The sequence below is a fragment of the Macrobrachium nipponense genome, chromosome 1 (assembly GCF_015104395.2).
Source record: "Macrobrachium nipponense isolate FS-2020 chromosome 1, ASM1510439v2, whole genome shotgun sequence".
Lineage (NCBI taxonomy): Eukaryota > Metazoa > Arthropoda > Malacostraca > Decapoda > Palaemonidae > Macrobrachium > Macrobrachium nipponense.
The window spans coordinates 16143126-16170016 of record NC_087200.1 but is presented as its reverse complement, the minus strand read 5'-3'; the positions used below and the strand labels follow the sequence as shown (position 1 = coordinate 16170016).

General features: G+C 36.2%; 1 long non-coding RNA gene across 1 annotated transcript in view; it reads left to right on the top strand.

Annotated features, from left to right (window-relative positions):
* LOC135220095 (uncharacterized) overlaps positions 1-26584 on the top strand; it is a 53491-nt gene extending 26907 nt beyond the window's left edge. The window contains exon 3 of the long non-coding RNA XR_010315566.1: positions 26272-26584. This is a non-coding gene — a long non-coding RNA (uncharacterized LOC135220095). The remainder of the gene's footprint in view (positions 1-26271) is intronic.
* The last annotated feature ends 307 nt before the right edge of the window (positions 26585-26891 follow it).

Here is a 26891-nt window from a genome sequence, read left to right as displayed (position 1 = left end):
ATAAGTTTCAAGAGATAGAAATTTGGGGGCACTGACTCTTTCTGTGTCTTACTGGCTGGCCAGGTTACTTTGCGTCAGAAACATTTCTTTCAAATGCGGTGTTATGTGCATTGAATGTCTTTTTCCTTTTAATGTTTGCACTAAAGCGTTCCTTACAAGATAGGTATAAGAATGCATGTATCCAACATATTCTTCCACGCGGTCAGTCTGTAAATATTATTCTGCTAACTGCTAATTGCTTAGAAATAATCTTACTGCAAATGAACAAGATCTAAATATTGCAAAGTAGGAAGGTTATCATATTCAAAGCCTCTACCGAAGGCGTTGACAAGTCTTAGCAAAGGTTATTAAAAGGCAAATTCGTTCCTTGCGTATACTGGTCTCATTCCTTGTTCCTGAGGTTTTGCCTTTTCTTTAATAGTATTTTACTCCCTCGTTCCTGTTTTTTTTATTAACAATGTTAAAAGCTGGACAAAATCTTTTATCGGAGAAGTCATTGTTAAAGGCTTCCCATTACAACTGTATATACATTTTACCTATAACGAGATATTGTCTTTAATCAGTCTTGTCTTCGAAAAACTTCTCGTGTGAAAGATAGAAAGTTCAGTCTTCCCATTGTCTCTCCTTAATTAAGGAGAGGGAATTATATATCACACGGTAAAATATACCCAGATTTCTTAATTAGTTGTATATTTTAGAAGACGACACGTCTTCGATTGAAGTAACAGAAGAGACAAACATAAATGCTTTGAAGAGTATAGTGGTTATAACAGTTACATACGTATCTGGTAAAAGGTGACTGACAGTTTCTCTAGTGTATGTTATGAATTGTTATTCTATTCAACGTTTTTTATGCAAAAAAGAGGAAGTTGAATATTTGTTGGCACATTTATGCCCCACAAACAGCAATTACCTTTTATAAATCCCGAGAAATAAATGAAATTTTCTTTGTATTTCCATACATTCGGCTCGTTTACACAGTCGCTCATTGATAAATGTCACTTGGTATTTAAAACCTAGCTTTTATATCCCATCGCTAGTTCGAGAGTGTAGAAAAACTAGCTTTTATATGCCATAGCTAGTTCAAGTGTAAGAAAACCTAGCTTTTAGTAGCCATTGCTAGTTCTGTAGTGTAAGTCGATAAGATGAGTTCACTTTAGCCAGGCGTAATTTGATATTAAAAAAAATGCGGACATGTACAAAATGCTTTTATTAAGAATTTCTGATCAAAGAGGCATTGAAGTGAGTCCTTTACTAAATAGCCTACAATTAACCTCCACACAATATTATGTCTCATTTATATTTTCCTTCCGCTGCCTGAAGTACTCCGATATGCATAATTTAACTGAACTAGCTCCAAAATTTTCCTTACTCGCATAAAATATTGAAAGAATAAACCATATAAGACTCGGAGGTTGAACTGTAACGAGACATTATTCACAAGCGTAATTGTTATGTAAACACCTTTAAAATATTGGTGCTGAAAAGAGGTCAACGCTTCACTGGATGTTTTGCGGCGCAAGACGTTTTTCCGCTAACTTGAAAAACGCGTAAACTTGTCCTTGAATTCTGTCTTTTCCTGGGCGATGACAGGTTCTTGGGAAAATGGTGATATTTCACAAGAAGTGCACGTAAACCAAATGGCGGAGTCAACTCTCCTCGCGACAAACATAAATAAATAAGTAAATGAATGTAGTTGTATGGATATTACTGATTGGGGCCGCTTTCTGAGAGCGAAGTAATTTATGGTAAAATATAACTAATGTGCAAGAAACTGTAGGCTATAAAAACTCAGTGGCACAATATACTATCCTCCGAAAAAAAAAAAAATAAATAAATAAAAACACTAAATATTTCTTCTTAAAGACCGAAGTTATATTCCCCGCTCAGCCAACGCGGAATCAGAGGAACTTATTTCTGGTGATAGAAATCCATTTCTCGATATAATGTGGTTCGGATCCCACAATAAGTTGTAGGTGCCGTTGCTAGGTGACCAATTGGTAAAAATATCTAATCCTTCGGGCCAGCCCTAGGAGAGCTGTTTATCAGCTCAGTGGTCTGGTAAAACTAAGATATACTTAACTTTTTTCTTCTTAAAGAAGCAATAAACTCGTGATAAACAAAAAAAGGAAGGTCAGGAACCTCGATAAAAAGAGGGGGTCGTTTTGGCGCCAAGGTAAACAGCTTCCTTAGGGATAGGTCTAAAAACAAGGTAGGAAAAAAAATCGAGGAGAAATATGTGGCCATTTTCGTTACTTTACTTAGGTTACCTACCTCTCCTCACGACTCTACAAGAAATATACGGTCGTGAAATGGGACCCTAATTTATATACGACATAATGGTTGTTTTTTTCGTTGTTGTAGGATAAATAACGATAATAAGTGCTCGTATCTTTGATAGTAAGGGTTGTAAGAACTCGATATCAGAATTGTTGTCTTAACATTATAAAGTTGGAAATTCGTAACCTTTTAAAAGCGATGCAGTGAGGTTCCCAGCACTACAACGCTTTCATGTATATCTCTCATTTTTTTTAAGTCTTTCGGGAAATTTGAAGTTCCTGGGTACATTAATTCTCAAGCTACCGAAAGAAAACCGGTTAGATTTATGTGAATGCCCCACATGATCTCCATTTCCCAAAGTACATATTGTATTTAGAAAAAAATGAAGACAGATTAACCCAATTAAGTTATACTTCAGTTAATCTTTTAGATAAATTTGGTAGCCATTGCAATATTGCATACTTTCACCAATGAGCAGTCGAGAATTTTCACAAGTTTCATCCCTTGATATCTGTAGTATATTTATTTCATGTTATTTCGCACAACGAACAAGTTCTAACCCGCCTCGTGGAGGATTGTCTTTTTTTAATTATTCTGAATAATTAATCTCATATCAGGACTAAGTTGAACGGGCTTCTGGCAATTACTTATTTTCCTTAGCGCCTTGCTCAATTGGAAATGACTAAAGAATTAAAAATAATAATTTTCGGGTATTCTTCAATTTTCAGAATCCCCTTTATTTCGTTTTATGATCCTTACCTACACCTGCGCTTTTCATAATACATTTTCCCTAATAATCTGCTCTCTGTCTCTCCCCCTCTCCTGTTTATTCATCTCTCACCTTCCATCATAATCCCTCTTTCATTCCAGGCTTCATCGTTTCAGAATATCTAGAAACTCATTCATCTCCAACCACATTTCTTTTGCTTTGAATCTCATTACATACTTTTATTCACGCACGAACACACGCACTCGTGCACACGGACGTACGTGGGAAGGAGGAAGGGAGAAGGGCATTCATGTTAGTGACATTTAAGTAGATAATTCTCGACTGTTCATTGGTGAATTATGCAATATTGCAATGGCTACCAAATTAGTGACATATAAATACATATAATTTAGTGACACAAATACAGTATAAATTCATATATATATAATATATATATATATATATAATATATATATATATATATATATATAGATATATATATATATATGTGTGTGTGTGTGTGTGTGTGTGTGTGTATGTAAAGGGGCACATTCCCCATCATACATTACAAAAATGAATTTAGGCACTGAATTAAACTCCGGACTACGAAAATAGACTTTATTCCAAAAGATAAGCAAAATCTATCAATGAAAAATTAGGTTGATTTAACTAAATGAAATAAAGATCCCTTGATTGAACTCGCTACACAGAAAACGGACTGTTTAAAACAAGACCTGGTTAACTGAAGTAAACCCACAAATGACAAGAAAATAAGACATCTCTCCTCGAACCCAGACATGTGCGTTCCACAAATTAAAAAAGGTCTCCTAGTATTAAATAGTCTCTTCATTTTGTAATACACAAACAATTGCTTATCAGAACTGGTAATTGTTCGGTTCACAAAGGCCAACAGAGTTCCTGTCAAAAAAGATATAACCCTCATTAACACACGTGAAACATAATATTATCATATAAATTATGAAACGAAGAGGTTCACCGCATCGGCACAATAGAGAAGGTTGAAAGGATCCAAACACTGAAAGAAACAGATTAGTGAAAAAAAGAATCACTTACTTCTCTATGGCCATATTTTCAGTCTCTCTTGCAGTAAAGTGCCTTATGGCACTTGCATTCATACCGCCTTCAGACATCATTGATGCATTTATAGAGTTGGTTGATGACGATGACTTACCACAAGAACTAGTTGCATATTTTGAAACTCGTTACATTGGGGGAGAGAGAGGGAGTGGACCTCGTCGTCGTAGAGTTTCTCCAACTTTTCCTGTCGAACTTTGGAATGTTTATCAAAGAACCCTAGATCAGCTGGCTAATACCAACAATGGAGTAGAAGGGTTCCATAATGCGCTTCAAGCATCTGTGACCAATACGCATCCAAATTTATGGAAACTCATCAATGTATTGAAAAATTAAGTATATCTTTCTAAAAAGAAGATAATCGATGCAGAAAGAGGTGAAACAGCAGTCAAGAAACAATACAAAAATGTTTATTAGCTCATACTGAGTATTGTCAGAGGTTATGATCAAAATGCGAAACAACATTATTTACGAGCAATTGCTATGAACTTACATGATTTTTAGCTTTGAATTTTTTTTTAGAAAACTTTTTAAATAAAGTGTGTGGTCTTCATTTTTTTATCCTTTTCTTATATGTAATTATAATTAAATGAATTCATGAAAATCAATGAAAGTTGATAAATATACTTGAAGATAACTATATGAATATAGTTACATTGATCTCTAAAAGAAATAAGCTAAAAACTAAAATATACCTTTTACGGCGAAATGTCCTTGCGGCAAAATATCCGTACGGCAAGTTTTCTTACGGCGAAAAGTCTTACAATCAATTGTCTTACGGCAAATTTGTTTACGGCGAATTGTCCTAGCTCCTTCAAGGTGACCTCTTGTTTCGTAACAAAGAACATTCACCCTTCGTCTGACGTCATTTATATATACACATATATATTCACCCTGTGGTAGGGGTGTAAGAATGCTACCACCGTGGGTCCTGCGTGTCGTAAAAGGCGACTAAAAGGACAGCTGCTGCCTTGCAGTCTTACTTTTTAGTCAAAGGCTAGGCCCACCGCCAATAACTGTGGAAACTGCTGCCTTGCAGATGGACTTCTTAGTCAAAGGCGAAGCTCACCGCCAATAATAACTGTGGTTGATGACAGCAAGGGCATGCGGTCGTACAAACCCCTTTGCCAAATAATAAATTATGCTTGATGTAAGGAAAGGCGCATCAGGCAACCGACCCCTTAGTGTAGGGATAACGGTGGGAAATAAGGATATACACATATGTATATTATTTATAATATTATTGATATTGTATATTTCATATATATATTATGTGAGTGTGTATGTATATATACGACCAGCAGGGATATAACTAAAAATGAGCTACCGCATGAGTATATATCTTACGGTAATGGTGATACCTAAACAGTGTGAACACAAATAATAAAAATGATGACTGCAGTGCAAAATGCAATAGATATTTTGTTAACAACGTGTTGTCAAGTGAAAGTGGGCCCCCACCAATCTGACAAAGAGCAAAATAAGGCAGGATATAATTGAAATATTCATAATTGAGATAAACTTGGATGAACTGAATGGCGTCCCTGTAACCTCTGACACCGGTCTTTCCCCTTTCAAAGGATTTGGATCATGAGGCTCTATACTTATAACCCCCTGAGCTCAGAGAGTCGCTAAAGAGGTCGCTTAGTAATCAAAACTACATTGTCAACGTCGTATTGAATCGCATTACGTCGGAATAAAACGAGTTCTGTTAGAATCAGCTTTCCTACCAATTGGGTACGTTTCGTAAAATTGTTAGAGATAGTGTTTATACATTAACCTAATATAATTTCGAATACCGTAGATGTCAATACATTGACCTAAAATAATTTCGAATACCGTAAATGTCAATACATGGACCTAATATAATTTCGAATACCGTAGATGTCAATACATAACCTAATATACTTTCGAATACCGTAGATGTCAATACATTAACCTAATATACTTTCGAATACCGTAGATGTCAATACATAACCTAATATAATTTCGAATACCGTAGATGTCAATACATTGACCTAATATGATTTCGAATACCGTAGATGTCAGTTCTACGTATTGTTATAATGATAATAATAATAATGATAATAATAATAATGATAATAATAATAATAATGAGAGAATTATATTTTCCCATCTTTCATACTCAAAAAAAGCCACCAGAGCTGTTAGGGCTGACACTAATGAGTCAGAATCACCGACAGCGCCATGTATTGCAATAAAACAAGACATGTTGGAAATTTTTGGATTAGTCCTTTTTTAACTACCATTCGTCCAAGGTTATTTGTTCGAAAGGCAGACTTCGGAAAGAGATCCTAAACAAGGCCATTGCAATGAACTACGTAAGTACGTGACATTTAGACGATTGTTTGGGTCGCGGCCAGTGTTTGTCTCCTTGAAGCAAAGATTGATATTTCACACGCGAGAGGATTATTTTAATTGGCTGATATTCTCGTACAAAATTCCCTTTCAGCGCTGAGTGACCTCATAGTCCCCAGCGCTCGGCCTTTGGCCTAAATTCTATATTCCATTCTATAATTATGCAGAAGTATTAAACGTCTTCAGAAAAGGCGACCCAACTCGAGATGAAGCTGAGAGGGAAGAAATGTATTTAACAGTTTATCCGTCTGTATCTTTTGATTGACTTTTCTAAACCTCTTTCCCATTTAGTCTTATAATATCAAAGGACTACCTCCATCATGGACATTTACCAGCCATCATACCAGGTTGACAGTAACTCGCCCAATATGATGTTCTGACAGGTATGTTATTGTGTGCGTCACTGAGGAGGAAGAAGGCATAGGAAAGGAAAATAAATCGTTTAATTTCGTCTGGAAATTGTAGTAAAATGAAGAGATTTTTTTTTTTTTTATAATGGTGGAGGTGTTTTCCCCAAAAACATTTATTTTTGTGTTTCTCCTGGAATATGAACGCTATTTATGCGGAACAATTCCACGGGGACTACTAACTTGAAATTCAAGCTTCGAAAGAAGGTACCATTCTCAATTCTATATATATGGGTTATGGATCACCGATGAACGAATGCAGATCACTAATCAAGAAAGAAATCTATGACGTAGATTCATTCACTGTCATGAACTTTAGCTACCAACTACTAGTAACGTCACACTAGTACACAGCCTCACTAATTTACACTGGAGGCCTATCGATCACTGATATTTTTTATGATTATTTCGAACATTTTTTTTTTTTTTTTTTTTTTTTGAGAGGAGAAATAATATGGTCTGTTGTATATAGCTTGGAGAATCATTCATTTTTGGATGCACAATTGTTCAAGGGAAGCTAAGTTATTATTATTATTATTATTTTTTTTTTTTTTTTTTTTTTTTTGCTCTATCACAGTCCTCCAATTCGACTGGGTGGTATTTATAGTGTGGGGTTCCGGGTTGCATCCTGCCTCCTTAGGAGTCCATCACTCTTCTTACTATGTGTGCCGTTTCTAGGATCACACTCTTCTGCATGAGTCCTGGAGCTACTTCAGCCTCTAGTTTTTCTAGATTCCTTTTCAGGGATCTTGGGATCGTGCCTAGTGCTCCTATGATTATGGGTACGATTTCCACTGGCAATATCCCTATCCTTCTTATTTCTATTTTCAGATCTTGATACTTATCCATTTTTTCCCTCTCTTTCTCTTCAACTCTGGTGTCCCATGGTATTGCGACATCAATGAGTGATACTTTCTTCTTGACTTTGTCAATCAACGTCACGTCTGGTCTGTTTGCACGTATCACCCTATCCGTTCTGATACCATAGTCCCAGAGGATCTTGCCTGATCGTTTTCTATCACTCCTTCAGGTTGGTGCTCGTACCAACTTATTACTGCAAGGTAGCTGATGTTTCTTGCACAGGCTCCAGTGGAGGGCTTTTTGACCACTGAATCATGCCTCTTTTTGTACTGGTTCTGTGCAAGTGCCGGGCATTCACTTGCTATGTGGTTTATGGTTTCATTTTTCGTATTGCACTTCCTACATATGGGAGAGATGTTATTTCCGTCTATCGTACTTTGAACATATCTGGTTCTTAGGGCCTGATCTTGTGCCGCTGTTATCATTCCTTCAGTTTCCTTCTTTAGCTCTCCCCTCTGTAGCCATTGCCAATTGTTCTTTAGTCTGTCTCATGTATTGTCCGTGCATTGGTTTGTTGTGCCAGTCCTCTGTTCTTTCTGTCTTTCTCCTGTCTCTGTATATTTCTGGGTCTTCGTCTACTTTTATTAGTCGTTCTTCCCATGCACTCTTTAGCCACTCGTCTTCACTGGTTTTTAGATATTGCCCCAGTTCTCTGTTTTCGATGTTAACGCAGTCCTCTATACTTAGTAGTCCTCTCCCTCCTTCCTTTCGTGTTATGTATAGTCTGTCGTATTTGCTCTTTGGGTGTAGTGCTTTGTGTATTGTCATATGTTTCCTTGTTTTCTGATCTATGCTGCGGAGTTCTGCCTTCGTCCATTCGACTATTCCTGCGCTGTATCTGATTACTGGCACTGCCCATGTGTTTATGGCTTTTATCATATTTCCGGTTCGTTTGAGTTTTGACTTGAGTATCGCCTTGAGTCTCTGCATATATTCTTTCCTGATCGTGTCCTTCATCTCTTGGTGTTTTATATCTCCTCCTTCCATTATTCCCAGGTATTTGTATCCTGTCTCATCTATGTGTTTGATGTTGCTCCCATCTGGTAGCTTTATCCCTTCAGTTCTCGTTACTTTGCCTTTTTGTATGTTGACTAAGGCGCATTTTTCTATTCCAAACTCCATCCTGATGTCCCCAGATACAATCCTTACAGTCTGGATTAGGGTATCTATTTCCTTGATGCTCTTACCATACAGCTTGATGTCGTCCATGAACATCAGATGGTTGATTCTGTTGCCTCTTTTCTTGAGTTGGTATCCGGCATCCATCTTCTGTAGTACTTTTGTCATGGGAATCATGGCTACTACGAAGAGTAGTGGGGACAGTGAGTCGCCCTGGAAGATCCCTCTCCTGATATTAACCTCTGCTAGTCTTATTCCAGAGCTTGTAAGTATTGTATTCCAGTTGCGCATTGTATTTTTGAGGAAGCTGATGGTATTTTCCTCTGCCCCATATATTTTCAGGCATTCTATTAGCCATGTGTGTGGTATCATGTCGAAGGCTTTCTTATAGTCTATCCATGCCATGCTTAGGTTGGTTTTCCTTCTCCTACTGTTCTTCATTACCATTTTGTCTATCAGGAGCTGGTCTTTTGTGCCCCTACACTTCCTTCTGCAGCCTTTCTGTTGGTGGGGGATGGTGTTTTGTCTCCTCTAGGTAGTTGTATAGCCTTTCACTGATGATACCTGTTAGTAACTTCCACATTATGGTAGGCAGGTGATAGGCCTGTAGTTATGGCTATATTTCCCCTACTCTTGTCTTTTTGTACTAAGGATGTTCTTCCTGTGGTCATCCATTTGGGTGCTTGGTGATTTGAGATACAATGCTGGAGTTGTTCTGCTATTCGTGGGTGTAGGGCCTTGAAGTTTTTGAGCCAGTATCCATGGACCTCATCGGGACCTGGGGCTTTCCAGTTGGTTCCGAATAGTTTGTTCTGTTGGTATCCCTTATTCCTGTTCATGTACCGTTGGATCTTATGTGCTTTTGCCTTAGCCTCTGTTTTTACATCTTCTATGGTGCTGTTTAGTCCCCTCTCTTGTACTTTGTATTTCTCGTTGAGTTCCTCCCTTGTTTTCTTGCTCTTAGCCTTTTTTTTCTGCCATCTCTTTCAGTTTACTCAAGTCAGATCACATCACCATGATTTGTGCTTTTCCAGGCGCCTTTTCCAAGGAGGTTGCTGTTTGGTTTCTGTTGGGGTTGGTTGTGCTGGTGGTGTTGGTGTTCGAATCCCATCAGTTCTGCTACTAATCTTGCTCCTGCATATGTCAAGTTATTTGTTTCTGTGATACTGGTGGTGTATTATGCCCTTATTTCATTGACCTCACTTGTTTTCTCCCTTAATTTCTTGGTGTTGTAGGCTTTCATGGAGGGGATCTTTGTTCTCTCTGTATCTGGCTCCACATTGTCTGATCTTTTCTACCCATTCCGTCCTCTCTGTTACTTCGTCGGTGTTTCTTCGTGTGTCGTTGTTTGATACCTCATCCTCCTGTCGTCTTCTGTGGCATCGTCTCTCAGTTCGTCTTCGTGTAATTCGTTGTCGTGTGACATTTCCTTTCCAGTTCTTCTCTTCTGTTGGGGAGAGCCAGTTCTTTTTCTTTATGTTCCTTACTTGGTCTGCCAGCCTCTGCTCTGATTGGGTGGTGTTATTCCTCTCATTCCAGATGTTGACCAATCTTCTTCTATTATCCTCTTTCCGTCGGGTTGCTTCTGATTGTAGCATCTCCATATTTCCTTATTTTTTCTTCTCTTGTCCATTTCTTCCTTTTTGCCTCTGTAGCTCCAATCTCAGGCTGTTGATTATTGTCGTTATGGTGATCAGTTGCTGGATGACGACCTCCAAGTACCTGACCGTCTTCCCCTTCAATTGGGTTGAATACCTGGTTGCGGACGAAGCTCCTCTGTTGCCAGAGGTTCCATTTACGTCGTTGTCGTTTATTCCTTCATTTCTTTCCATCATTGCTGGAGTTTGCTATTTAAGCCCTATGCTGGAACCCTACCCCTTATCAGGATAGGTACTCATTTACATCTGCTAGTAACTTGGAAAGGAAATCTGGTAAAGATCCTTTCCCCAAGGAATCCAACGCCGCGAGGAGAGCGGTCACCCATCCAACTACTGACCAGCCCCAATGTTGCTTAACTTAAATTAAGTCTATTGACGACCTACCCACTCCTCCACGGCGCCACATATTATTATTATTGATTATTATTATTATTATTATTATTATTATTAATTATATTATTATTATTGTAGCTTCTAAATTTAATTCTAGATAACCTAAGGCGTGACTGATCACCCCTCCTACTTCGTATATATATATATATATATATATATATATTATATATATATATATATATATATATATATATATATATATATATATATATATATATATATATATACATACATACATATATATATATAGACATATATATCTATATATATATATATATATATATATATATAGATATATATATATATATATATATATATATTCTAACGAATCACGAAAGTTAGGAACGTGATAAATCCATAAATAAAGTTATATGCCACGAAGGGTAAATGCGGATACTCCGTTGTTTATTTTCCCTTCGCGGCATACTACTATGTATATATATATATATATATATATATATATATATATATATATATATATATATATATATATATATATATATGTATATGGATATATATATATATATATATATATATATATATATATATATATATATACATATATATATATATATATATATATATATCCATATACATATATGTATATATATATATATATATATATATATATATATATATATATATATATATATATATAATATATATACATATATACTATATATATATATATATATATATATATATATATGTATATGGATATATATATATATATATATATATATATATATATATATATATATATATATGTATATATATATATTTTATATATATGTATATAATGTATATGGATATAATACTATAGTATATATATATATTATATATATAATATATATAATATTACCTCCTTTTCTGGAGTGGAAATCCGATGAATAATGTATATATAATATTTTGTGTGTAGTATGTATTTATGTACGTGTGTGTATATAGTGCATACTCAGAAATAAGTTCTAACCTGTGTAATAATGCAAGCTATTTCAACTTTACTCTAACCATCACAGGTAGAATACTGCATTCTTTGAAAAAGGAGAAGAAATTTCACGTAATTGCTCGGAACACAGAACAAAACACTTTAAATCAGCCGATTAGTGATGCAGTCTACGCATAACAGATGCACCGAAAAACGTTACAGTTCCTGGTCTGTCTGTCTCTCTCTCTCCAATGTCCGTTTGCAATGCGAACTCTTAAACGTAATTCACCTCAGAAAATGGTTCTAGTGAGAGGAAACGTTTCGTCTCATGAAGTAGCGTAAACGTTTGTAGGCAAATTCTTCATAATAGGGATTGTTTTGTTTTGTAATAATCTAAAATCAAAAAAAATAAAACTTTCCCAGTTTATTTTTTCAAGTTTACCAAATCTAAAAATAAAAAAAACAAAAAAAGGGGGTTTTTCACTTCATTCGTGTAATGATCTTTATCGGTTGTAACATATATGCTCACATATTTCAATATAACCCCCCCCCCCCACCGCGCCCTGTGCTTACCCATAAACGTTAAGCAAAACGTGAAATTCCATTCAGTGATAATTAGTGCGATGGCTTTGTAAAAGTTTTGCCGTCCGAATTCAAACAAAATAATCCGCTGCTAATTGGGATGTTCCTTTGATGTTAAATAACACCGAATTCAATATTATCAAATGCCGTTTTAATAACATCAATAAGATTATCGTTTGTTGATTGGCCCCGTTTCATTTTATTTCGACAAATCGTGTTTCGGCCTCGTCCGCTGGAAATCCGTTCGTTGTAAAAGTTCGATGTAATCAGATTATCTTTGACCGGAAATTATTATGAACGTACAGAGCAGAATAGATCAGCATTATTATTGTTATTAAACATTGTCATGTCGATTTTATTACTCTTATTTTACCGTTGTCTTTTCTGTGATTTTGAAGAAACCCGGTACATTTTGACATGACGTATTCTTTTCGGAATCAGAGGCAATTTAAAAGATTATTTATTTTACCATTTTTTGGGCTGTGGGGGTTGAGGGGGGGGGGGGGGTGTTCTGAAAGTCAGTATTTATCCTGACCTTTATTGAAGCTCACACGTCGATTTAAACGCCTTCGTTTTATGCGTCTTAGCTTGAAAATACTGAAATTACTATCTGAGTGACTTTTTGAAATTCCTCTCTCTTTATATATACATTTTCTTTCATGAATGATATACAGAATTTAGACTCAAACAGGAGGAAATCTCAAAGCAGTTACACTATAGGAAACAATATTATAAGGAGAGGGGTTGAAAGTAAGATGGAAGAGAATATGAACGGAGGTACACTAAAAGGAATGAAAGCGGCTGCAGCTCTAGTAAGGGAACAATGATCAAAAGAAATAAATGTACCTAGACTCTTATGTTATTTGGGAGGGCTTGCTGAGAGTATAGGGAATCACTTTTTCGTGTCAGTGTACTTTTATTTCTTTTTCAGAGAGAGAGAGAGAGAGAGAGAGAGAGAGAGAGAGAGAGAGAGAGAGAGAGGTGTTGAGAAGAAAGTAGGCCAGCCCTTTTTTTGGCATTTCTGAGCGTCCGGATATCGAGGGAGATGAGTCATAATAGAATTGTGGTGCTTTGTCATTTTTATGAGGTACCATAAACCATTTTTTGGCTTCCAAGGAAAGCCCTCTCTATTGAGAGAGAGAGAGAGAGAGAGAGAGAGAGAGAGAGAGAGAGAGAGAGAGGGAGAGCGAGAGAGAGAAAGAGAGGCTGAGCCGTTGTTCTTTATTCTGAATATACGTTCATTTGTAAGGATAAGCAGAATACGTAGAATGTTGTTTGTTCTTAAGGCGGGCTTTCTTTGAGTACTGAATTCCCTATCCAGAACGATTGACAAATGTGCTGCGACATTCATTGTTCGGTACAGTTTTTCTACTGTGGAAATATGTATAAAAAATATGGGTCGTATGTCACACATTTCATTTTTAATTTTTCCTTAAATTTTATCTTGTAAAACTTGATTCAAGAGGCTGTGAGATACTTACAGTTACCGAGTCTGTCTGTGTTGCTGTTTAAAGTTACCGAATCTGTGTTGCTGTGATGTTCGTGCGAGAGTGACAATCCATCTGGCATAAACTAGAGAATCCATCTAGAATATTACAGACTCCATCAGGAATAAACCAGAGAATCCATTTGATATAAAGCAGGGAATCCATCTACAATAAACCAGAGAATCCTGCAGGAATAAAGCAGAGAATCCATGAGGAATAAAACAAGAAAATCCCTGTAGAATATTACAGACTTCATCAGAAATAAACCAGGGAATCCATCTGTAGTAAACCAGAGAGTCCATCTGAAATAAAGCAGAGAGTCCATCTGGAATAAAGCAGGGAATCCAACGGGAAGAAAGCAGAGAATCCATGTGAAATAAACAGAGAATCCATCTGATATAATCTGGCGAATCCAACTGTCAAAAACCAGAGAATCCATTTGAAATAAACCAGCCAATCCATCAGGAATAAGCCAGAGAACTCACCTGGAATAAACCAGAGAATCCATCTGGCATAAACCAGAGAATCTATTAAGGAATAAGCCAGATAATCCCTCTGGAATAAATCACAGAATCTATTGAGGAATAAACCAGAGAATCCATCCAGAATAAATCAGAGAATCTGTTGAGGAATAAACCAGAGAATCCATCAGGAATAAACCAGAGAATCCATCAGAAATAAACCAGAGAATCCATCTGGAATAAACCAGAGAATCCATCAGGAAAAACCAAAGATTCTATCTGGAATGACAGAGACTCCCTCGGGAATAAACCACTGAATCCATCCAACCTCCACCCCTTTTGGTGCCATTGATGTCTTACTCCAAAAGCATTCTTTTCCAGATAGTGAGTCACATATGTACCAAAATTAGTAATGATAAATTCGTCAAGTTTATTTAGTTAGGGAAGCCCTTCCCATCCCCTCCGGTGCCTTTTGGTGTTAGTGATGTCTCACCCCTACCGACACTAGTGACTTCTAGATAGTAAGTCATATGTAAGTACACCTAGTTTGGTTGAAATTTCTCAATGTGTTTCAGAGTTATGATGGCACATACACACATACTTATTCCTCACCTTTTCCTTCTACCATCAAATTTCAAACTCAAGATCAAAAGAAAATATATATATCTATACATTATATATATATATATATATATATTTATATATATATATATATATATATATATTTGTTGACGCTCCTATTAAGGACAATATCCTTAATAATATATAATTGTCCTAATATATAATATATATAATAATTATAATAATATATTATTTATATATCTATATATATTATATAAAATATATAATATATATTATAAATATATATATATATATAAATATATATATTTATAATAATATATTATATATATATATTATATATTTAAATAGATATTTCATATAATGTTGACAGCTCCTATAGGACAATTATATAATAATATATGGAGCATTAGAATGAATGTCATATGATACCTAATAGAATGCCCGACAGTGTGGCAGTGTTTAAGAAAACTCAGGGCCAGATGGCCACTTGTCAGCACATACCAAGTTGTTTGTAAAGGGGGTCTGTTGCGAAGAGCTAAGAGGGATTAAGGTTGGAAAATCTGGGTAGCTCACGTACCCACACCTGTTGACCTGGATCATGTCACGGGACTAATACGTCACAGGGAGTGGCAAAGCGATGTTCTGGAACAATGAGTATGTTCGTGAGTTGTCTCTAAAGGCGGTCATTAAGGGGTAATATAATGTAATGCCCAGTAAAGATGGTTTATTCTGACAGTATCCTGAATTCGCGAAGGAGCTGCCTGAGAGGGGGCGCAGGTTTTTTGCCAGTAAAGGTGAGAGTTGTGTTTTAGTAAGTTCCCGATTGGACACTGAGGGGATTGTATACTGTGCTGATTATATTTGACATTTTATTACTGAATGTTTTCCTCCTTTAATTCCTTTTTTTTTATTTTATTTTATTTATTTATTTTTTGCCATGTTAAGTTTGGGAATAAACTTTCGTTTTGGTAGAGCATCAGTTTGAATTTGAATGGTGACGTGACATTAGGAGAATGGGAGCAACTGTTCACAAGGAGACTTACTTAAAACACAGGTGTGACGTTGGTGACTCTAGATTTTTTTCTTTTGATCTTGAGTTTGAAATTTGATGGTAGAAGGAAAAGATGGGGAATAAGTATGTGTGTATGTGCCATCATAACTCTGATACACATTGAGAAATTCCAACCAAACTAGGTGTACTACGTACATATGACTTACTATCTAGAAGGCGCCAGTGTTGGGGTGAGACATCACTAACACCAAAAGGCACCAGAGGGGATGGAGTTATTTCGAGCAGTGTGTAAGTGTGTGTATATTTATGTACACACACACGTACAGATACATCTATATATTTGTGTGTATGTTTATGGTACATTATTGTGTGAATTATATAATAATTCACTTTGAATCAGGTACGTTCAAGCATTATATTACATATAATAACACCTGAACAAATTTGACTTGTCTCCAGTGGTGATGAAACCAGTATGAGAAGCAGAGCAGTGGACCCCTCGAAAAGGTTTAGTTAATCATTTTAGTGTGATTATGACTGACTAAGAGAATCCAATCACAATACTGTTAACGATAACCAAGGTCTAATATGACCAAATTGCGAGAAATATAACGTAAGAAAACAGACATTTGTCAAGCACAGGAAATATTAGAAAAAGGTTGGGGTTTCAACACGGAGGGAGAGAGAGAGAGAGAGAGAGAGAGAGAGAGAGAGAGAGAGAGAGAGTACTCCCACACCACCTTAACCCCTGGGTTTTCAATACAGAATCACTCCAAAGCGTTGAATCAGAAAGTTGAGAGCTAAAAAAACTCCGGAGTCCAAGCCATGAATTCCCCCAACACGATTCCAAGAAGCCTACTCCCTACCACCTACCCTGTCCCATACCCCCCTCCCCCCATCCTCCTCCTCCTCCAACTCCCCCTCCTCCCACTCCTCCTCTTGCCTGGATTCACGCTCCAGGCTTCTTTCAGCGAGCCCTTTCCACCGTGACAAGGACGAGATAATTTCCCTTGAATGCTCGAGCAGCCATGAGCCGTCTGAGTGCTCTGGACTTTTGCAAATAAGCTAAAGGAATAAAATGCACAAGTCTAGGTAAAAGTTTTTTTTTCCTAATTTACAATTTTTTCATTATTTTGGATGTTGCTGATCAATTTTCTTTTCAAGGTTGACGCAAACTTCCTCTTCGGCAGAAATTATTACGGAAGGTTTTATCTCTGTTCTCATTTGGCCCATCCTGTGGGCCATATTTACTTAGCTAGTTTGTTTTTCCTGGAAACATTCTTAATCCGGCCCATAACTGTTTGAATAAATATACCTACCTTTTTTACTTTTAGAATCTTTTTAGCTATGTAGTAATGAATAGTTTTATACTTAATCCAAATATCCATATGAAAGGGTCTGTAAATAAATCGTTTAGAATAATAATCATAAAAAAACTAAATCTGAAACAAAATTTTTCAAACAGCACAAAATAACCACTGCACCTTTCAGCTTTTTATTATTCAATATTTTGGCTTTTGGTTTTTGTGGCCCACCCTTTGATTTTTGACGAAAAACCAGGCTCTTTATTTTAGACAGCCATTCCCCACAGATGGGCATTACTTCATTCATTTCTTGAACCTGGTGAAAACGCTTAAGAATTCCTGTTAATTATATTATGCACACGCGCGCGCGCGCGTACATAAACACTGGAAAGTAAACCCAAATCATAAAACAATTCAAACACGGGAGCAGTGTGCCTTTACCAGTAAAAGTCGCCTCTTTATAATTCGTCGTCAAATTTAAAGTTCGTTTAGTACTTCGTGACAGATCTCACTGGGTAGCGATTGTCGAGCCATCGTGTGGACATTGGGCATGTTGCGTGCAATACCACCTTTTATTTAATGTATATCAGTCTTGGTTTAATCACGGAAAAGGAAATGAAAAGCATGGATTTTTTTTTTTACGATGATAGAACAGGTTGGTAATCAACGAATAACTGTACCCTAATGGGAATATGTATATATATATATATATATATATATATATATATATAATATATGATATATATATATGTTATATATTATATGTATTTATATATATATATATTGCTGGGATTTTGCCGTAAATTCATATATATATATATATATATATATAATATATATATATATATATATATATATATATATATATATATATATATATATATATATATATATATGACTGGTAAGCGAATTATCTCTCAGAATATTCTTGTATATGCAAATGTCACTTAGCACTATAAGTGTCTTCTCCTTATAAAAGTTAGTGCAAATGTTAATTATCCAGTTAATAAATTACCCAACTGGTAAAATACATATGTAAGCACAAACTGAAAAGAAGAAAAAATTTGACACAAAGCGAAACCATTGGTGTCAGGTTTTTGAGACATGTGCATTAAACATTAACACAATAACTTTTAGCACGGTGGACCTTAAGAGTCTACTCCCAAGATATACACACATACACACACAATGACATAAATTTACAAAACAGAGCTGGTGTCGGCTAATGTCAGTTATGCATCATCACGTCAACACGAACCACAATTACGTAGTGGATTAACGTAATCTGCAAATTATTTTTTACTGATCAGTACTGCTATTCGATACCCAGCTGTAATATGATTTAACGTGATAAGTTTAAGTTTGTGTGTCATATTATCTCTTCTTTTATCCATGATCTGCGTCATTTTTAATGGTCCAAATAAATAAGATTAATTCTGGTGAGGACTGGACGGTGATAAAATTACCCTTCTTTCTCTCTCTATCTCTCTCTCTCTCTCTCTCTCTCTCTCTCTCTCTCTATCTCTCTTCTCTCTCTCTCTCTCTCTCCTCTTCTCTCGCTCTCTCTCTCTCTCTCTCTCTCTCTCTCTCTCTCTCTCTCTCTTCTCTATATCTGTATATATATATATATATATATATATATATATATATATATAGATATTATATATATATATATATATACATGCATACACGTATGTATTTATATTAAGATTCATTATCCTAACAAACGCTTTGGTCCCCTAAGCTGATTACTATAAAATGATTACTATAAAAAAATGTCTGTAAGTTTTGTCATTCTTTACGAAACATTGCGCGACATTTCCATCTAAATATTTTTTTCTAAATATTTCTCCCGGAAGATTTGACGTCTGTGAGAAACTCATTTACTTCGTGAAGTTTGTCCAGATAATTTTCTCAATGATAGGTGTCGCTGTTTAATTGTATTTCTTTAAACGAGGTCCAGGTTCTAGGATTTTGTTGACCTTTAAATCGTTTTCTGTTTCCTTATTGTGGTCGGCGTGGTCTTGGCCTTGCCACCTCGGTGGCCGCGAGTTCGATTCTCGGGCATTCCATTGAGGTGTGAGAGATGTGCATTTCTGGTGATAGAAGTTCACTCTCGACGTGGTTCGGAAGTCACGTAAAGCCGTTGGTCCCGTTGCTGAATAACCACTGGTTCCATGCAACGTAAAAACACCGTACAAACAAGCAAACCTTTGAGATACTCAGGAATTCCTTGACGTGAAAGTCATTCATATTTCAATAAATCATTGATCCCGAATGAAATCTTTTTCCTAAGCAACTGTTAATTCAGCTGTAATCGAACTTAGCGAGATAAAAGTGATTTATCCTTTATTAAATTTTGTATGGTGTAGTAGAGACAGATAATAGTAAATGATCATTGACATTTATGCCATTGTGGTGAAGAAATTCACAATTGTGTAAGTGTAAAGATATATTGAAAATATATTACACAATTACTCTATTGTGAATTTCTTCGCCATTAGGAGATTTTTATGGATTTATGCTGTTTATAAATATTCATAAACACGTATACGCTGTTTATAAATATTCGTAAGTATCTTAATAACAAATTCAGAGAGCAATCAGTGGCATTATTCTGTGTATTATTGGACAGAGACTTCCAGCCATGAATGCCAGATATCCTGATATTGGCTCTGTCCCCTGTTGGGTATACTCTCAAATCGTGAAATGAATTTTATATAAAATTGGACATGCTAATTAGTCCTGATGAGGCTCTCAGGACTTGTATACATTATACCAACAATATTTCGATCACACAAAGATTGGCACTTTAAGTCCTGTTTTCTGAAAGTAAACTTTGCTAATGGAAAGGAGTACGACTGCAAATCAGGTATGGAGTTTTTCTATTTATGCTTTGCATATTCATCTTCATTCGACGAGAAATACCCTTTCTCTCTCTCTCTCTCTCCCATGCTACATGGTCAGGTCGCTGAAGTTGAATATCGGTATTACGCATACATTTGTCTCTTCGTCTAGAAAAAGTTTACATTACCTGTGGACTTAAGATTAGGAGGTATACTCGTAGGAGTAGCAGCGATGCCATTTTTTCTTCAAAACATTGGCTTTTAGCAGTGTTGCCATAAGCAGTTCTTCTGATTTTTATACTTTATTCATGATTTAATGGTTAGAATGCGTATTTTCCGATGTAGAATTATTTCCGTGACGTAAAAAAACCACACGTCACTAGCTTAACATAAAGTATTTTTGACGAAGAAAAATAAAGGATTTCAATAAAATTTATTCCTATAAATAAGCAAGATATGTTTTATAACCTTATTTTCATAATAAAACGTAAAAATGGCAAAGTGAAGAATTTTATTCCTCAGTGCCGTGGCCTGTGGTTGGAAAAGCCACGGAGAGTTGCCAGATGTCACCAGACGAAATTCCTCAGGAACGACATCATCTATCAGTCCTTGTCTATGAATAATGTAGAAATATGAATACAAATTTCTGCCTAGTTTTTTTTGTCTGTACCTTGAATGGATTGATTTATAGATTTTAGGCATAAAAGACCAAGCACTGGGGCAACTAAGGCCACTCAGTGCTGAAACGGAAATTGATTGGCAGTAAAAGGTTTGACAGGTGTTACAGGAGGAAAACCTCACAGTTGCACTGTGAATCAATTGTCAGGAGAGGGTTGACAGTAAGATGGAAGAAAGAGAATCTGTACGGAGGTACAGTAAAATGAATGAAAGGGGTCGCAGCTAGGGGCTGAAGGGATATTGCATGCTGCAAAGAACCTCAACGTTACACCGCATGAGGTGCACTGACGGCACTAGCACTAATCCCCTACGGGGTCTGTACTTCGAAAAAAATATATATATATCTTAGTTTAACCAGACCACTGAGCTGATTAACAGCTCTCCTAGGGCTGGCCCGAAGGATTAGATGATTTTACGTGGCTAGGAAACAATTGGTCACCTAGCAACAGGACCTACAGCTTATTGTGGGATCCGAACCACATTATATAGAAAAAAGAATTTCTATCAATAGAAATAAATTCCTCTGATTCCGCGTTGGCTGAGCCGAGAATCGAACATCGGACCACCGGATTGATTGGTAGCTGAGCGCGAAAACCACTCATCCAACGAGCAACCTAAAAAATTCTGACATTTTTATGACGTTCGTGTTGGTGCTGGTCTTGATTTACACGGTTGAAAATAGGCCAGAGGAATACACACCCACCAAACAGGGGTTTAGGCGTATAGGCCTACCTTCCACCTCAAGTGTGAGCCAACCTCCCACGACGGGTGACTTCCCACCTCTCATCCACCCAATTGATCAACTCTTTCATCTCCCATCCTCGTGATTTACCATGGATACATTAGATATATAATCCCTTGGAATATTTTTGGCCTCAAGTGAGGCATTCCTCTCCTGAACATATTCTGCAAAAACTTCAAAGGTGTCATTCCACACTGCAAGAAACGCTCCTCTGGCCACATGAACCTTGTCATTTGCGATTCAATACATGAAGACTTCAGAGCCTTCTCGACTTCATCGATGCAAGCTACAGATCAAATCGTAACCGGTCGCCCGAAAGGGGGCCTTTCTTTCCTGTGGCACAAATCACGACACAATATGGTAAATATGATGACCTACAGGTGTGATAGATTGCTGAGGCTTCAAGTGACAATAGGGACTCTTAAGATCCTAATAATTAATGTTTATATGCCCTGGGAAAATAACTATAATTTTGATCAATACTGCATAATTCTAGGTGAGATGCACAGTATTATTCACGATTCCCCTGCTGATCATATTTGTATAATTGGGGACCTAAATTCTCACCCCACAAAACAATTTTATGACGAACTTACTCGCTTCTGTCAAAATCATGCTCTCCAAATTGGCGATGTAATGCTCCTCTCTCCCTCCTATTTGCAAAATAGAGCGGACACAGTTACAACCTCCTGGCTGGACCACTGTTATCATATCTCCACAACTTCATGATTCCATTGTGACCTACGACTTTGCAATGGGCTACAATCACATCCCTTTACAAGTGTCATTCAGTACCCTATCCCTCCCTACCGGCAGGGCTACTTTTAGATATCGTCAAGGTAATTCTCATAATATACTTGGTTGGAATGACTTGGTTAAAGATCTGTATTCATATTCATGAGAAATGTTTTTACTGTGGTGGCAAAATGATAGCCTGAGAGAAGGACCTTTTGCATTGCTAATGAGACAGGCGAGAGCGCAGTTCAAACTTGCTCTTGAGCATTGCAGATTAAATGAAAAGCAACTAAGAGCCGATGCAATGTCTAGAAATTTAGAATCCAGTGATTAACCTGGTCTATGGAAAGACATTCAATCCCTAAATCCCAAAACTAAAGAGCTATCACGGAGAGTAGGAGAAGTCGGTGACGAGGCTATCGCAAGTTTGTGGGGTGATCACTGCAGCACTATTCTGAATTGCATAAACGATCAAGATTCCCGAAGGGATGTAGATAACCTCTTTACTAATAGCATTCAATTTCATTTCGCAGATCGTAGTATGCCAGGTAACATCAGTGATGCCATACACATCCTACCTAATAATAATAAATCGCCCGTCTGCGATGGTCTTCCCGCAGAACCTTTCAAATTCTGCCACCCGATAATCTACATTTTGCTAGCTGCCCTATTCAATGCATGCATAATTAACCAGATTCTTCCAGACTCCTTACTCTTAGTTCACCTAATACCAATAATAATAAAAAAAACAAGCTAAATGATGCAGCTGACCCTGGCAGTTACCGCCCGATTGCAATCACAACGATCACGTCGAAGATACTCGAGTAGGTTCTTCTAGTGAGACTTCCCTTTCTACACACCACTGACAACTAGTTCGGATTTAGGGCAAACCACTCAACCGACACCTGCATTTACATACTGAAAGAATTGCTGAACTATTAGCTATCATCAACCTATCCTGTTTTCATATGTTTTGTGGATGTGAGAAAAGCATTTGACAGAGTAAACTACCTGAAGCTCTTACAGAAGCTGCAAAAAAGAGGAACACCTCTGTATTCAAATGGCATTATTGCTGGTTCTCCACGCAGCAATTCTGTGTCAAATGGAGCGTACTGTCAACGAAACTATAAAAACCTCTGTCACGCCGACGATATGATTCTTATTAGCCAATCAATGCAAGGTCTCCAACGACTCGTTGCCGCTAATATGCAGTGGAATTTGATATCCTATATAACGAAACCAAGACCGAATGGCTTGTGCACAATTACATTTTAAGACGCCTCACAAACACTCCTCGCCACACAGATGTTCACGAATACCGCCTGGACAACATAAAAATCATTGTAAGGTGAACAATGTCCAGTCTGATAACCCACGTGAGAAACGACAGCAATTCGCTCATACAAAGAATCCTAAGTAGTGAGGAAAGAAGATCTAAATTGTGGGGAAGATGGGAAAATGAGGCGGTATTCCCTAAGTGATTGGTATCTGTCTTTGCAAAGTGTCACCTGCAGAATCTGTCAATATTATTTGATATTCCTACAGTTAGTACTGTTATTACTGGTATTTAACTTTTAATTTTTACTGTGAATATTATCTATTTAGAGTTTTTCTACATTCAGTTTTCGTATTTAGCCCTCTGGACCTGACTACTGTAACCACCTAAGGTCTGGAATTTAATTATATACCATCCATTTACTAATTATCATAACTTTTAATGTTTTTTAAACTATTCTCAATATTATTACTGTGTGGATTATTAATTTTGTATTTAATCATGTTATCTCAGGTATCTAGAATGTGTTACTGTCTGTACTTTGTATATTCCATGTAAATGGCCTTTAGTGAAAGTAAAATTTGTTATTGTTATAATCTTTGATGAAACGAGTTGTCTTTCCAAAACACTGACAAAAAAATAAATAAATAAATAACGACGTGTGCCTTATTCACTAATTAACAATGAGTATCCTGATTATCATTCTCAAGTAGTGTTATTAACCGTTACTATAAAGTACCATCATCATGCAAAGGTTCCTACCATTGAAACAGCATTTTGAGGAGATAGTCAATGTGCATCCTTGCATAAGCAAACTTCATGCAAATAGTCGTAATGGCAATGGATTGATGTGATCAGTACTTTGGCATAACATCAAAAGTTCATTATCATTCATTAGTAATTTTTAAGACAAACACCATGAACAGGGTCTAGTCCGAGAAATGGCGATCTAGCGCAGGGCTGCCAGATTTCCCCACTAAGGAAATCCTCGGTCTCAGACAGTTGCCAGTTATGCAATATATTCGACTTTATCGAACTCTGAGGAATGATTAACTTGTTTATCGTGAACTTGTAAGTGCTCAAAACTTAGCGGTATGAATTACCAACCAGTAGCTTTTTTTTTTTTTTTTTTTTTAACTGATAAATATGGATAGACACTGACCCTTTCCGTTTTTAGCTAATATTGTTTAAATATTTAGTTTGGTTTTATTCTAGTGTTTTTGATGAGAGGGTAAAAGAAGCAAAACTTCTCAACAACAATCGGTACTCCTTTAATTTGATGATGAAAAACTGGAATGAAACTTATTTGATTTGTCGATGAAAAAAGTAGCATAGGTGTTTTACAACAAATTTATATATATAAGGCATCTTAATCACATTATCGTAATGAAATGTAACGATAAATTTATAATGATGTGCAATCTGGCATTAGTTTCATAAATATAATGACTAGACCTATATCTTGGGCCAACTAACACTGTTGGTTATATGACCGCAAGTAAACTTTAAAAAATAATTATCACTGTACTGTATCATTGCAATTTTATAATTACAATAACTTTCATAAAGAATTGAAGCTTCAAATGTAATAGTAAGCACCAGTGTTATAACTACGAGTGTCTTATTTTTTTTTAAAGTAAAGTAAACTGGCAACGTATCCTGGACCTAGGCTAATGTACTGAACCATTTAATTTTACATGAGGATTTAATTACCACTGCATTATACAAGTTTTCACTTTTATCGTTGTTATACACATAGTCATTCATTTAGGGCAATATCAACTGACGACGAAATCATGAGCGCTATCATCTATACTGGTAAACTAGGCCTATGATTTTTGCTAAGGTCTTACGTTATACGAATTACAGTTATGCAATCATTAAAGCCCGTTCCTTTCAAAAGTTTATGTCATCCTAGTTGCAGAATAACCAAACTGATTATACAGGCACATTAATCATTTTCACATGCAAAAAATGCAATGTGTATTGCAAAGCTGTAAAGTGCAACGCTGAAAAATAATTTGCTACCAAATGGCAGTATGCCTATATTTCAAAAATTTTCAAACAAATATACCCTCAAAACTAGCAAATTAAGAATACTCTCTAGTATTATGAAAAATATGAAAAAGAATAAATGTAGATGTCGTTGAGGACCAGATTGAACATAATTTTGAATAGGTAACGGAGGCTGGTTGGAGCTGGAGCCAGCCAGTTCGTACGGTCAAGATCTATCTTATATTCAAGGTCTTGGTTTGCACATGAATCAACGGTCAGTGTTATGCATCTGATAAACATCCAAACGCATCCACAAATTAAAAAGGATAAAACGAATTTTTTATTTTTATGGATATTTGTGTGTGAGACAAAATAGAATAGTAAAAAATTTTCAAATATTATTAGATTTTAACTAGCATACGCTTTTTAAGTAAAAAGCGTGGAAATTTTTACGTGTGGATTCCACACTCACACACGATGTGGACAAGATAAGCCGTGTTAGTAACTTAGTGACGTCATTTCCACACTTCGGCAGTCCTGGATCTAGGCAGCTAGGCTGTAGCCAAAAGTAGCTCCGTAGTTTTTGTTCATCTACGTCTATTTTATTATAAATCTCAAGTGTATTATTGATTCGTATTTATTATTTTTACGATGAAATTTAGGCAGAAACTGTGGTACCTGAACATGGTAATTTTCAATTTAAGTACAAACTTGATTTAAAAACTCATTTTTATTATTTTAGGTGAAGCCAACTGCAAGCCGAGTTGGCGGGTACAGCCGTACAGGGAACTGACAACTGACTCGCAGGGTTACCGCAAAGTCCGCACATCACCGAGAAATTATAGCTCCGCACCGGGATGTGTAGTGTTAATTTCCACTTCCTAGCATACTTATATCGAAACTTATTCGGTTATAATCAGTTAAATCACTTCAACTAATGCAATTGCCTAATGCATATTTGCAGTTGTTTTCTCAAAATAAATAAGTAAATAAATAAATAAAATAAAAACTCATTAAACATGACTAAGTTTACAATAATGTAAGTCAGCCTTCACCCTGAGATTAATTCACAAATTAATTAAATTTTACTAAACTATATGTATGTGTTACGACCTTATTTACGGCCGTAATTTCAAGGGTTCTTGTCTCTACTCAGAATTTGCGGTCAGTAAAAATGTAACACAGCAACTTAGGAACAATAGAACACACATCTCAACAAAAGTTACAATATTTATTTACAAACACACAAAAAGAGGTAATGGTTGGTAACAATAATAACCAATATAAATGAATGTATAAATTAAGAGAAAACCAACCTTAAGATCTTTAAAAGATCACCTACAGCTAAATTAAACCCTACGA